This window comes from Giraffa tippelskirchi, chromosome 14 (genome assembly GCF_054371585.1).
Source record: "Giraffa tippelskirchi isolate mGirTip1 chromosome 14, T2T-mGirTip1v1.2.pri, whole genome shotgun sequence".
NCBI classification, from domain to species: Eukaryota; Metazoa; Chordata; class Mammalia; order Artiodactyla; family Giraffidae; genus Giraffa; species Giraffa tippelskirchi.
Window position 1 is genome coordinate 70,445,674 of NC_137288.1, and position 14,202 is coordinate 70,459,875.

Genomic DNA, 14,202 nt, shown 5'->3' on the forward strand with positions numbered 1-14,202 from the left:
TTCCCTCAAGAAATAAAGAAAATGTGTGACTTGATAAACGGATATGGAAAAGTAAACAAGCACCAAATGAAAACAAATCTCCATGATAGAGCACTAGCCTTTCTGGGATTTAAAATATAAAGTCTCAATAATTTGAAAAGTGTGCTACTGGGACATGAGTCATTTTTCATCCATTATATTGAGCTATTAGTGGAGGAGAATAAGAAGTCACAGAATAGATGCAAATAGGTAAAAAGCTTTAGAATATGATAAAGATAGCATTTCAAATTGGTAGGGAACAGATGTATATCGATAAATAGTGATGGGACAACTGGATAACCATCTGGAAAACAAAGTAAAGTTATATTCATACCTCATCCATAGTCTGGATAAATTAATTTCAAATTTCAAAAATGTATATGTTAATATGGCAATGAAAAATGGTACAGCTACTTTAGAAAACATTTTGGCAGTCTCTTACAGAGAGAAGCATATACTTACCATATGACCCAGTTATTCTATTCCTGTTCTCAAGTGAAATGAAAATATATGTTCACACAAAAAAATATGGTTTTTTTGCACTGGCTTTACTTAATTCACCAAAAACTGGAAACAACCAAAATATCCTTCAACCGGTGAATGGATAAGCAAACTTTAGTGTTGTCATACTATGGAACACTACTCAATGATTGTGGTTTATACACCCAATAAAATACTATACAACTGTTAAAAGTAAATGATAGTTATGGGTATCAAATCCATAAATATCACACATATATGATAAATATAAATATCACATATATGACATTGAGAAAAAATGTTAATTGCAATAGAATAAAGTATATAATGTCCATGAATATTAAGTTGTGAATATCAGCAACATATATTCTTAAGGATATATACATATGTGTAGAGATCTTCAGAGGCTTCCCAGGAGGCACTAGTGGTAAATAATCCACCTGCCAATGCAGAAGACATAGTAAAACGTGAGTTCGATTAAAGAGATGTATAGGCTTCATAAACATCAAGCCCAGGTTGGTGGATATCAGACGTGAAAGGAAATGGATGGAGTTAAAGCAGGGTCCCCAGGGAGCTGTGACTCTATCGGTAATACTGTCACAGTTGGGTGGTTGGGCACATAAATGTTTTTTAAATTATACTTAATAGTTTTTTAAAATGTCTGAAATAATATAAAAATAAGATTAAAAATAAAAAATGCCTTTTTGAGGTTTTGCTCCAGAGGAATAATTGCTTAAGGGGGTCAATAGGAATAACAATCACACTTACAGTATGGCTGTGTGGCGGGAATTAAATTTACTAGCAGATAAAGTGTTCTTAGAATGGAATCCAGCATATTATAAATGTGCTAACATGTTAGTGCTGCTGCTACTACTGCTGCTAAGTCGCTTTAGTCGTGTCCGACTCTGTGCGACCCCATAGACAGCAGCCCACGAGGCTCCCCCGTCCCTGGGATTCTCCAGGCAAGAACACTGGAGTGGGTTGCCGTTTCCTTCTCCAATGCATGAAAGTGAAAGTGAAGTTGCTCAGTCATGTCCAACTCTTAGCGACCCCATGGGCTGCAGCCCCCCAGGCTCCTCCGTCCATGGGGTTTTCCAGGCAAGAGTGCTGGAGTGGGGTGCCATTCGTGTGCTAAAATGTTAGTAAGCACTAACATTTTAAGTGCTCAGTAAATCTTGCCATTTATTGTTATTATTTCTATGTTATTATCATCTTCACATGTGCTCAATCATGCTGAGTCACTTCAGTCATGTCCAGCTTTTTGTGACCCTGTGGACTGTAGCCCAACAGTCTCCTCTGTCCATGGGATTCTCCAGGCAGGAATACTGGAGTGGATTGCCATGCCCTCCTCCAGGGGATTGTCCCAACCCTGGGACTGAACCTGCATCCCTTATGTCTCCTGGATTGGCAGGCAGGTTCTTTACCACTAGCGCCACCTAGGAAGTCATCTTCATAACTGGTGTTCATGTGAACCAAAAGCCCGATCTTAGCAAAAAGCAAATCATGTGCATATAAAGAAACTCTGGTTCTTAAACAGTTTATAAGGAAACTTGATGAAGAGAACAACAGTAATATGCTATAGAAACACAGAGCTGACTGGCAAACAACTTTTCTCTGGGCAGGAAATTCCCTATCCTGTGAATCCTGGCTGAGTCTGCCGCCTTCAAAGTCAAAAATCACCAGAAACTTCCTCTGTGCACTTTGGCACCTATGCTAGGCATGAGACCCAAATTCTGCTAATTGGAAGCTTCTACTTATGACTTTGAAACTTGAATGAATAAAAGGATACATCAGGAAGTAGCAATCCAACAAGACTGGGAACTGTTACCCCAAAATAAGCAATAAAATTCACTAAGGAGGTGACAGATATCTTACAGTAATTTCAAAACAAGGTCTTACATCTACTTATTTATTGATGGATTCATCAAAACTCAAAAATCATCATTGACTATGTGACTTCTAGGAAGCTGAAGATTAATTAGGTGGATGTCTGACGATATAAAACATCCAAAGTCTAGTTAGGAATCAAGTCATAGAAATACAACACGAACAATGACTGAAGCAACTACCACCCCATTTTTGTGCCATGTAAGAAGAACCACCTCAGAGGCATATGTCAGATTTCTGCAGAGACATAAAGAAGAAATTGAGTCCATCTGCCTGTTAGCGGGTGGGGAGAAGCAGAGACAGCTTCCAGAGAGCACCTTAAACGGGGCAGGAACTCAGTCCACAGGAAAAAAGAGAAAGCCATTTCAGGAAGAAAGTATTAGCCGCAGATGCACGTAGCTATGAAAAAACCTAGCACGTTGAAGGAAATATGAATAGTTTCCACAACTGCCAACAGAGTGTTTTTACATGGAACCCATTCAAATGCTGGGTTAATACACGATTAAGTGAATGCACACACGAATAAAACTAAGCTATGGGCAAATTTTTGGTAATAGTGAAATTTAATAATTTACCACCTGATTTGTTAGCCCATGAGTTTTTAATGAGTCTAGTTCACTTGTCAGCTTAGCTTTTGAGAAAGTTCATAACTATTTTTTTAATTGCGTAAGGAGTCTATTAATCAATTCTTATTTATGATTATTTTATTGCCAGTTAAAATATAGCCCCATCATCTTAAGTTTAAAAAAATAATTTTCATGAATTCAATAGAAAAGGAGTAGTTTAAATACCATAAACATTGGTGGTGGTGGGCGTGCATGTTTGCTTATTTGTGTCCAACCCTTTGCGACCTCACGGGTTGTCGCCCACCAGGCTCCTCCGTCCATGGGCTTTCCCAGGCAAGAATACCGGAGTGGGTTGCCATTTCCTCCTCCAGAGGATCTTCCCGACCCAGGAATTGAATCCACATCCCCTGTATCTCCTGGATTAACTTATTTATCTCTATTTTAAAGCTTCAGTGATTATAAATTTAATAATTCACATTATGTTATGTTAAAAAATAATTAACACTACAAAAAGGGATTTCTCTTTGGAGAAACTAAATGAGAAATATTAAAATACAGACATAGCTTTTAAATTTTGCTTTGACAAATTTGGGTAGGAATAAATAGGGAAATGCTAGAATTTATCAAATGCCCTCAAGGGTTTTATGTTTTGTTTTGCTTATAAAGTGAAAATGCTATAAAAGTAAAGGCATATTAAATAATTTAAATGCATCTAAATTTTGTAAGAATAATAAAATTAAAATATTTATTTTTAAAGTCTCTTAAATGGGCTCAGTGAAGATGGATTAAAAGCATTTTGATCAGCTGCCTCACTGAATCTTTTTATAGAGCCAGTCTTTGTAACACCTCAACTCTATTGGAACTGCTATTATGAATCTTTGAGTTTATTAGATTGATTCTTAAATTTAAGCCCAATTACTAAAGCATTTGTAGTTTCTTATTTCTTTATTGTTGAACTGTAGTGAATGTATGTATGTCCTTACTATGCTTGCCATTTAGCATTAATCTCCTACCATCAGAAAGAAGAAGAATAAATGATGCCTCATGAGTAAGCAAGCCATAATAATTAAAAAAAATATTCACATGCATTTATACAGTCATAATGAAATGAAGTAAAGATTATCTAATTTTACCTCCTTGCCTCATATCTGAATTCCTTGTGTTTCCCTTGCATTTGGAGCCTAAAGCATACTCGTACCTTTCTCATCATTTCACTTTTTTCATTTCTTAATATTTCTAAATTAAATTTTACATCTGATCACATGTCAAACTGTATACATGCAGCTTCAGGCACCAACTGTATTTCACTAGTGGCTCTAATGAAACTCTGGCTTCCCAGGTAGCTCAGCAGTAAAAAACCCGCCCGCAGTGCAGGAGATGGAGGAAACGCGAGTTTGAGCCCTGGGTCCGGGAAGATCCCCTGGAGGAGGCATGGCCACCCACTGCAGCCTTCCTGCCTGGAGAATCCCATGGACAGAGGAGCCTGGCGGGCTACGGTCCAGGGGGTTGCAGAGGTGGACATGACTGAGGCAACTGAGCGCACACACACACAATGAGACGCATTTTCCCATGGGGTGGTAGGTAGGCTTGGAGGTTGCTCTAGTCTAAAGGATTTGAGTTAATCATTGAGTTCTTTGTCTCTTTCTCCTTCTTTCTCTCTCTTGCCTCTCTCTCCCAACGATGGCTATGTTTATGGGTTTTTAAGATTCCTTTGCCCTTAAATCACAAATAAGCAAATATCCTTCCTTCCTGAGTTAACTTCCCTCCTTATTCTCCTCGAGTTTTACAGTAACATCTGCTCTTGTTATTCTAAAGGTGATTCATTCATTCAGTATTTTCAACAGTCTGGCTTAAGTCACCTGATATGAAAGATAACACCATCAAACAGAGTCATCTCTCCCTTGGGTAGGCACGCTTTTCACCGACCCATCCTGATTTCATGTCTGAGACTCTGTCAAGCACAATGCACCACCTTGCGTGGAACAGAAGCCTCATGTTTCTCTTCACTTGGGCGTTAAGCCCACCCCCCTCAGTTTTCTAGAATGGAACCTAGCTCCTCTCTAAGGCCACCATGGTAAATCAATCTTATAACCCTGAGTTTCAGATATGCTTTATGCTTTTGAGTCTCAGGTATTGGCCTTACATTGTTTTAAATTCAGCAATGTATTAAGAAGGAAGATTGTGATATCTTATCCAGAATTTTAAGTCTTTATTTTTTTCAAAAGAAACGTCCGGTTGTCTAGTCTGACATATTGCCCGGTTCTCTACACTCTGGAACAAATGGTCTTTTTCTGTTCTTATGTTAGTGCTAAACATGCAGACACACGTAAAAGAATAAATGTTGGACAAGGTAGTCCTGGTATTTTTCTGGCCATTTTAATATGAAACACTTAATATTAAATATTTAAATTTTAGTGAAGTTTTGAAGTTCAAATGCAATATCCTAAAGTTGGCTTTATTTACAACACTTAGCATTTATGGCCATTTTTACTCTAATGGTTTAAACTGTGTTACAGTAAATTTCTCAGAGCTTGATGGTAGTGTGGCTAATTGAAGTTACAGAGCTAATGCACTGTCCCATTCACAGGAGGATTATCCAAGGTACATGGCTGTCACAGAGCAGCAAAGACATGGTGATTTACTTAAGAAATTTGTAACACGTGGAAACGTGAAATGGTTCAATAGGAGATCATTACTGTTTCTTAATTCCTTGCCTTTTTGTATGCCACTATACAAAACTGATCAATGCACCTTTTTCTCATCTACTTTTTAAAAATAACAGCTCCTCAAATTCTAGTTAACAATGTGCTCTCCATTTCCCTTTCAACTCCTGAATATGCAAAAAAAATTACAGAATTTCAAAGGCAGTTATTTATTTTCCAAGTCTGATTCCTCTAATTATTCTACATAGAATAGTCATTTTCAAGATAGATGAAAATAAGATGAAATTGCATTTAACTGATAGATTGTAACATAGAAGTAAGTGTTACATAAAAGAGCCTCAAATTGTAAATTAGTGGATGGTGCTGGGATGTAAACCCATTACTTGTTCATAAAGCTCTGGAAAATATAAGATGTGAGAAGTGGACCATAAAGAATGCTTAGCACTGAAGAATTGATACTTTCAAACTATGGTCCTGGAGAAGACTCTTGAGAGCCCCTTGGAAAGCAAGGAGATCAAACCAGTCAATCCTAAAGGAAATCAATCCTGAACATGTCCTGGAAGGACTGATGATGACGCTGAAGCCCAAGTTCCAATACTTTGGCCAGCTGATGCAAACAGTTGACTCTTCGGAAAAGTCCCTGATGCTGGGAAAGATTGAAGGCAGGAGAAGGGGATGACAGAGGATAAGATGCTTTTGTGGCATCATCGATTCGCTGGACACAAGTTTGAGTAAACTCTGGGAGATGGTAAAGGACAGGGAAGCCTGGCAGGCTGCAGTCCATGGGGTCACAAAGAGCTGGGCATGACTTAGAGACTGAACAAAACAAAAACGACAAAATATAAGTGCAGCAGCATATGTGAAATCATTTTGGTCACTAGAGGAGAAAATGACTATTTACATGAATCACTTTCTTAGTTTTTGATGACTGTGAAATATATTGGACTTCCCTTGTGGCTCAGCTTGTAAAGAATCTGCCTGCAGTGCAGGAGACCTGAGTTCCATCCCTGGCTTGGGAAGAGCCCCTGGAGAAGGGAAAGGCTACCCACTATTAGTAATATTAAGTATACATTTGCATAATAGACAGCATTCAATGAAATGCATATAGTCGTCTTACAGTCCTGCCACCTGATAACAGGGTTTAATGTGGTAAAGCCTATTTTCAGAAGAAGTAATAGAGTTGATGAGGCTAAAGAAGCAAGGCAAGATGGACCTCCTCTGCTGGCCCAGTAGCCAAAAGGACCAGCAGCACAGAAGTCTCAAAAAGTGGAGGACATGGTAACAGCTCCTCTGCTGGCATGCGTAATGAGTTCTGTGACCTGCTGAGCACAAGGGTGGCCCCAAGAGAACCAAACGAACTCGCTGAATGTACAGAGTTGGCCAGGGCAAGGCACAGAGCTAGCAAAGGAAATGGAGTTCTTTCATCTCTCTAATGTAATGACAGAAATTGCATTCTAAATAAAGCCAAGACTGTATACTTTAAGAGTTCTCTGGTTGCTGCCTTTGTGATGAACTTGGCTTTCATATCAATTGCCAATGCTTGGACTCAAATGTAATTAAACTTAAAATCGAACTTTGATCCATCAGCATTTAGCGCTGTTTCCAAGACCTGAATTTCAGGCATTAGTATTCAACTGAAGTGTAGTGTTAATTACTTGTATATTACATGGGTAAAAGAGACCACTATTGAGTCTTTATTTTAATCACTGAGGGTCTATTTGACCCTTAGATGAAAGAAGGATAACTAGTCCCTAGGGTGAACTTAAAACTTATAACTGTGCCTCTTTGAACACAGAACACAGTACTTTTTCTTGGTCGCCTTTTTGGTCTACTCAATGTTAATTTTCATATCGAATCACATGTTGTAATGTTTTGGTTTTGCTGATATCAGTAAAACTGATGCTTTTGTCACAATGTCACAAAACTTAAGAAATGTAGGCTGTTGTGTAAAATTAGTGTTTTGAATGAGAGTGAGTTCTCTATAGGAGAATTACATAAAAACTCCTTGGCTCTGTAAGAAAGTTCTCAGGCATGTGGAGGGAGTAACATGACTGACAAGAGTCACAGGTGAAGGTCTTGGCCAGTGTGTCTGTGCACACACATGTGTGTCTTTGTGTGCACACACGCTGTTTATTTTGGAAATAAAACCCCAAGGCAATGTGGGTCCACATCGATTAGGTACAATTATGGTTATAATTAGGTCAATTAAGCGGCATTACAGGAACAGACACATATTTCTGATCAGTGAATATACCTAAACAAGCAACTGTCTGTTGGAGGAAGTAGCGACCATCTAAAGCAAATAGAGTTAATTCAGAAAGACGCCTTTTAAGAAGAAAGTAGTAATTCTATACTCTTCATATTACAAATATACTTTTAAAATTATGTGAGCTATTTTATGTTCCCCTTATTTGTATTTATTAGGTAAAAAAAATAAGTCAACTTGTTACTGATTAAACTATAAACCCCGAGAATCCTTCACAATTATTAATTAATTCAGTTTGCCATGCAATCTAGTCTTTGCTGCCTAATCACAGGAATACCAGAAATGCCACAAAATTTGAGTGCTGAGCTGAATGCAGCAAGATGCAATTTTTAAGATTGTTTCATGATCTTAAAAATAATATCTGAGTATTACTCTTTTGAATCTGCGATAGTTTATATATGAATTACCATTAGACATTTCCATGTTATTTAGATCTTAATAATTTTGAAAAGATGAGAGAAAAAATCCAAAATTATATTCTCTCTCCCATATATGAGAGATTGATAACATTTCAATAAAATTCTTAACATGACTTACAATTTACTGTGCCCTCCACATCCAGTCCTACATAGCAACACCTTCTTGGCACATGGTAAATGTTCAGCAAATATTGTTCAATGATTGATTAACTGCAAGATATATTGAAAAGAGCATAGTGTCAAGCAGAACTGGCATCATATTTTAGCTCTATGACTTTAGGCAAGTTATTTAACCTCTCTGAACTTGAAATTCATCCTCTATTAATAATACCTAACTGACAGGACAGCTGTGAAAATGAAATAAGACAACATAAATAAAACACATAGGATATTGCCCCCAACATAGTAAGGGCTCAATAAATATCAATTTCTTTCATCAGATGTCTTTTCAGTGCTGCTCATATTGGTAAGTGAGCTGCTACATCTCAACCAGTATGATATTTCTGGGATGATTTAATCTAATTTTTAAACTTAAAGGTAAATATACATGTTATAAAAATAACCATTGTGTAACATTACAATATGAATGGTATTTGGTGTGTATGAAGAAAATTCATTGAGCCATCACTCATAGGAACTTGCTTGAAGTGAAGTGAGAAATGAGGAGTGTCTAAGACTCGAGTTGTTTTTCATTTGGGGATAAACATTTGTCTAGCGTGGGGTCACGGGGAGCAATTGGTCAAAAGGAACAGAACTGATTCCGGCTGGCTGAAGGGAGGGACGATTATAAGACGACAGCATCATCTCAGGGAACACAGGCAGACATTCAGGTGGATCACCAGAGGCCTGACTCTATCACGAAATGGGCCACTGAGACCCTCCACCCCCCTATCTCTTCTCATTCTGCTGTCAGCTCACACTTTGCAGCCCGTCATTTCATCCCCTGACTTACTCATTCCTCAAACAGCACTGCTCCAGGGCTGACTTTCTAGGGCTTCCTTTACTCAAGTATCCAACGGTGACTGACTGTAGTGGCTGGGTATCCATGTCAGACTTGAGGAGCAATACTCTCACTGTCTCAGCAGAACCTCTAATGGGCTCTCTCTGACCATCTCCTCATCTAGGACCACACAAGAATGGCTCTCAGAAAGTGATAAAACATATTTTACTTAGTATGATCATCTCCAGGTGTATCTATATGGCTGCAGATGGCATTTTATCTTTTAATGGCTGAGTAACATCCCACTGTATATAAGTACCAACCTTCTTTAGCCATTCATCTGTGGATGGATATTTAAATGGCTTGTCATACTAAGGGAAGTAAGTCATGAATCAAGGTAATGACCATTATATCTACTACTGTGGCCAAGAATCCCTTAGAAGAAATGGAGTAGCCCTCATAGTCAACAAGAGTCTGAAATGCAGTACTTGGGTGCAATCTCAAAAATGACAAAATGATCTCTATTTGTTTCCAAACAAACCATTCAGTTTCGTGGTAATCCAAGTCTATGCCCCAACCAGTAATGTTGAAGCTGAAGTTGAATGGTTCTATGAAGACCGACAAGACCTTCTAGAGCTAACACCCAAAAAAGATGTCCTTTTCATTATAGGGGACTGGAATGCAAAAGTAGGAAGTCAAGAGATACTTGGAGTAACACACAGATTTGGCCTTGGAGTACAGAATGAAGCAAAGCCAAGGCTAAGAGAGTTTTGCCAAGAGAATGCACTGGTCATAGCAAACACCCTCTTCCAACAACACAAGAGGAGACTCTATGCATGGACATCACCAGATGGTCAATACCGAAATCAGATTGATTATATTCTTTGCAGCCAAAGATGGAGAAGCTCTATACAGTCAGCAAAAACAAGACTGAGAGCAGACTGTGGCTCAGATCATGAACTGCTTATAGCCAAATTCAGACTTAAATTGAAAAAAGTAGGGAAAAATACAAGGCCATTCAGGTATAACCTAAATCAAATCCCTTACGATTATACAGTGGAAGTGATAAACAGATTTAAGGGATTAGATCTGATAGAGTGCCTGAAGTTCATGACATTGTACAGGAGGCAGTGATCAAGACCATCCCCAAGAAAAAGAAATGCAAAAAAGCAAAATGGTTGTCTGAGAAGGCCTTACAAATAGCTGAGAAAAGAAGAGACGCGAAAGGCAAAGGTGAAAAGGAAAGATATACCCATTTGAATAAAGAGTTCCAAAGAATAGCAAGGAGAGATAAGAAAGCCTTCCAGAGGGATCAGTGCAAAGAAATAGAGAAAAATAATAGAATGGGAAAGACTAGAGATCTCTTCCAGAAAATTAGAGATACCAAGGGAACATTTCATGAAAATACGGGCTCAATAAAGGACAGAAATGGTATAGACCTAACAGAAGCAGAAGATATTAAGAAGTGGTGGCAAGAACACACAGAAGAACTATACAAACAAGATCTTCATGAGCCAGATAACCACAATGGTGTGATCACTCACCTAGAGCCAGACATCCCTGAATGCGAAGTCAAGTGGGCCTTAGGAAGCATCACTACGAACAAAGCTAGTGAAAGTGATGGAATTCCAGTTGAGCTATTTCAAATCCTAAAAGATGATGCTGTGGAAGTGCTGCTCTCAATATGCCAGCAAATTTGGAAAACTCAGCAGTGGCCACAGGACTGGAAAAGGTCAGTTTTCATTCTAATCCCAAAGAAAGGCAATGCCAAAGAATGCTCAAACTACCGCACAATTGCACTCATCTCACATGCTAGCAAAGTAACGCTCAAAATACTCCAAGCCAGGCTTCAACAGGACGTGAGCCATGAACTTCCAGATGTTCAAGCTGGATTTAGAGAAAGCAGAGGAAACAGAGATCAAACTGCCAACATCCATTGGATCATCAAAAAAGCAACAAAGTTCCAGATAAATATATACTACTGCTTTATTGAATATGCAAAAGCCTATGACTGTGTGGGTCACAACAACCTATGGAAAATTCTTCAAGAGATGGGAATACCAGACCACCTGACCTGCCTCCTGAGAAATCTGTATGCAGGTCAGGAAGCAACAGTTAGAACCAGACATGGACAACAGACTGGTTCCAAATTAGGAAAGGAGTACATCAAGGTTGTATATTGTCACCCTGCTTATTTAACTTATATGCAGAGTACATCATGAGAAACACTGGGCTGGATGAAGCACAAGCTGAAATCAAGATTGCCGGGAGAAATATCCATAACTTCAGATATGCAGATGACACCACCCTTATGGCAGAAAGTGAAGAAGAACTAAAGAGCCTCTTGATAAAAGTGAAAGAGGAAGGTGAAAAAACTGGCTTAAAACTCAACATTCAGAAAACTAAGATCAAGGCATCTGGTCCCATCATGTCATGGCAAATAGATGGGGAAACAGTGGAAACAGTGACAGACTTTATTTTGGGGGGCTCCAAAATCACTGCAGTTGGTGATTGCAGTCATGAAATTAAAAGACGCTTGCTCCTTGGAAAGAAACTTATGACCAACCTAGACAGTATATTAAAAAACAGAGACATTACTTTGCCAACAAAGGTCCATCTAATAAAGGCTATGGTTTTTCCAGTAGTCATGTATGGATGTGAGAGTTGGACTATAAAGAAAGCTGAGCGCCGAAGAATTGATGCTTTTGAACTGTGGTGTTGGAGAAGACTCTGGAGAGTCCCTTGGACTGCAAGAAGATCCAACCAGTCCATCCTAGGGGAGATCAGTCTCAGAAGAACTCCAAGGACAGAATTAAGCTTTCCTGAATCCAATCCCCCTGTGTAAGCACCACCAAGCCAAAGCAGCTAGTCGGAATTAAGACAAAAGCACCTGTTTCGTGTGTTCTCCATAAGAGGGAGTTACAGTTTGAGTATGACCACCAGTTAGACACCAAAATGTTGAAGGAAACTCTTTTGGTCACCCATTCATCAACAAAAACATCTCTTAGAAAGCCATTTTCTCTGTGAATCATCCATTCGGCAAGACAGGTTTCCTTGCAAAGCTATATTGCTGTTTGTTGTTTAGTCACTCAGGTGTGTCCAGCTCTTTGCAAACCCATGGACTGTAGCCTGCCAGGCTCCTCTGTCCATGGAATTTCCCAGGCAAGCATACTGGAGTGGGTTGCCACTTCCTTCTCCAGGAGACTGTCCCAACCCAGGGGTCAAACCCATGTTGCCCGCATCTCCTGCATTGGCAGGTGGATTCTTCAGTGCTGAGCCACCAGAACCTTCCCATTTCTACTCTATTAAGATGAGGAGGTAAAAAGGAGTATTACCTTTCAGTTTTATCAAAATCATGAGTCAATTACCTGAAATTAGCATGAGAATGTCTGCAGAGGTATCATGCAGACCAACATCGTTTGTCTGGCCAATTCTCACCCAGTGATGGAACTCAGCATCCTCATGTGAAGCATACGGTTTGATTACATCCTTTCTTTCAAAATTTATTAAGAATGCTACCTAAGATAGTACTTTTAAGCAAGAAAATCTCTCCAGGATACAGCAAAACACCAAATCAATTTTATTATACATTTAAAGTACAATTGTTAGTGTCTCAGGTAATTAACTTGATAGAATATTATTATAATATGTCCACTGTGTAAAACAAAGGGGGTGTTTTATGCTCGCTAATGATTTCTCCAGAAGCCATGTGTGACAAAATATTTTTAAAAGACACAGTTAAAAATGAATCTTAGTAATCTTTGAGAGACATACTACAAAACTCCCGTCTAACAGATGTGTCTGTGACAGTAAAGAAAATAAACTTCCAAATATTCATGAGCATGTTTGCCCACCTTTCAAACCCAGTGTGCGCTTGCTGTCTGCTGGAAAATCAAGCACCTGCAAAGTGGAATAATTGATTGACTGTGACTAAGGGCTGTGCCAAAGTTTTAGAAGCCTTCTTGAGGTTCCATAACAAAACACATATAACAATGGTTGGTCACAAAGCTAACATTGACAATTAAGTTTCATGAACTAACTGAGATTTGCAACCTTCTGGTTTCAATTTTACAGTTCAGTTCTGCCAGATGGAGTAGGGAGAAAATAACATACATAATTAAAATCAATGAAGTTATATCAAACCTTAACACCAAAAAAAAAAAAAAAAAAGAAGAAGAAGAAGAAGAAAAAGAAAAAAAAAAAAAGCAAACAAGCAAGAAAAAGTAATCCCAATCATATGTTTTCCCACATCTGTAGCTGAAGTCAAAATTCTGCAAGTTAGAACTCGGAAGCTTTAAAGAATAAATCTCAGCTATGATGCAGAAAGTTTCAAATACATCACTTAGATCCAGGTAATATATAAGAATAATATATAAGAATTTAAACAATGATATCTTAAGGAAAGAGTCACATGTTATCTGAATTTTAAGAAAGGTAAGTAGTCATGTTGCTGTTTAAAACAATAATAAAAGGACCTTAAGATGATAAAATAGAAATAAAGAAGTGTGATCCCAGGGCAAGAACAGATATGAGATGGTAGAAATGAGACGGTAGTACAGTGTCTGACACATAGTAGGTCCTCAATTATATTTAGTCAATTAGTGGGTTACTGACCTCATAAAAGACCCTGCTTTGCATCAGCATTCAATCTCTTGATAAAGCATCACAAACTAATGCATAATAGACAATTACAGAGCTCTTGGAGAGTAGAGGGAATCAAGCTATGACATTATTTCCTGAAATATATCAGATAATTAAAGTCTGAGATGAGAGGAATAAATTTATATGAATAAATTCTTTCTCTAGGTGGACTAGGACTTGTTTTATTATTTTATTTTTTAAGTTAAAAAGGGAATATACATCTAATTCAGTCTACTGATTGCATATACAGTCTTTTTAAGTTCTCCCCTGAAATTTCATTGAAATTAGAAAATAAATGCTAAAAAGAGCTCTAAACAATCAG

General features: G+C 38.2%; 1 long non-coding RNA gene across 2 annotated transcripts in view; it reads right to left on the reverse strand.

Annotated features, from left to right (window-relative positions):
* Positions 1–546: 546 nt before the first annotated feature.
* LOC145534780 (uncharacterized) overlaps positions 547–14,202 on the reverse strand; it is a 473,223-nt gene continuing 459,567 nt past the window's right edge. Inside the window, exons 4-5 of one of the 2 annotated variants that reach the window (XR_014074986.1) lie at positions 8,418–8,509; positions 547–938 (exon numbers count right to left, since the gene is read on the reverse strand). This is a non-coding gene — a long non-coding RNA (uncharacterized LOC145534780). Of the gene's footprint in view, positions 939–8,417; positions 8,510–14,202 lie in introns of those variants that run through there. The other variant, XR_014074987.1, reaches the window with a different exon arrangement.